This window comes from Micropterus salmoides, unplaced genomic scaffold (assembly GCF_014851395.1).
Source record: "Micropterus salmoides isolate LMB-PRFRI ecotype aquatic unplaced genomic scaffold, ASM1485139v1 Ms_hic_scaffold_16, whole genome shotgun sequence".
NCBI classification, from domain to species: domain Eukaryota; kingdom Metazoa; phylum Chordata; class Actinopteri; order Centrarchiformes; family Centrarchidae; genus Micropterus; species Micropterus salmoides.
Genome location: NW_024040707.1, coordinates 33,880,527 through 33,881,696, shown reverse-complemented (window position 1 = coordinate 33,881,696; position 1,170 = coordinate 33,880,527).

Genomic DNA, 1,170 nt, shown 5'->3' with positions numbered 1-1,170 from the left:
GGCCATGCAAAACGAACTTTTGAACTGCATGCTGTCAGTTCTTGGATATTACATTCTGGAGGAAGTAAAAAATGCAGAATATCTTGCTATTCAGGCAGATGAGAAATCTGACATTTCCAACCACTGCCAGTTGGTTCTTGTGCTGTCAACAAGAGAACAATAGCTGTTGGCTATAGAGGTAAGCTGCATAGTTTATAGGCAGCTCTGACGTGTTAAGATGTGGTTATTTCCAGTGGTGTACAGTAACTTAACTACACTTACTGTACTGAAGTACAAATTAGAGGCAGTCTATTTGTCCTTTACTTGAGTATTTTCTTTTCATGCCACTTTCTATGTTATGTTCACTGTTTATGTTTTTGTATGTTAATATAATAATATTGGCATTAAATAATTTCTCACTATTTCACAAAGCACTGGTATCCTGCAGTTTGTGTTAAATTGTATTGGGACTGAAACTCGATTGATTACATGCACAAAAAGATATAACTCAATAAATCTAAATCTAAAATTGTGTAACATACGGATTAGGGGCATTCATTGGTTGTTGTCTATGTTAATTTCAGGTTACTTGGGGTTGAATGGCGTAGATTTGTAAGGGGGTGAGCGTTAAGGGATTGGAGTCGGGAGCAGTCAAGTCGTGCTTGGATTACCTGGTTTGTTTTTAGTATTTAGCTAGCTAGCTACCACCGTAATGTGTACACCTCTCAACCCTCCCATTTCCCCCTGGTTTCTCATGTATTTTAACGTTTTAAAATATTCCCCATAAATCTCCCGTATTTATAACCTTTCTAAAAAAAAAACAAAAAAAACATACGTTCCCCTCTGCTGGTGGCAGTATGTAGAACAGCTCTGTAACAGTGAAGGGAAGTCAACGGTACCCACCAATAAAACTAGAAGAAGAAAAGCAGAGCTATGGGTTCAGGACGGATGATGCATTACTAAACAGAGTATTTCAAACGCATTTGCACCATTTGCCATTTTTATATGCAGTCTATGGTTTGCCCTTAAAATGGACTGCGTGGACCAGAAAAATGATTTATGATGTGCCAGTGAATACTACAACTACAATTATTTTTAATTTATTTATTTTTGGTTATGTAACCAAACCAACAAGTGGGGGCTGAAGCACATAACATAACAAATGTATACGTGACATAAAAAGACAAAGTA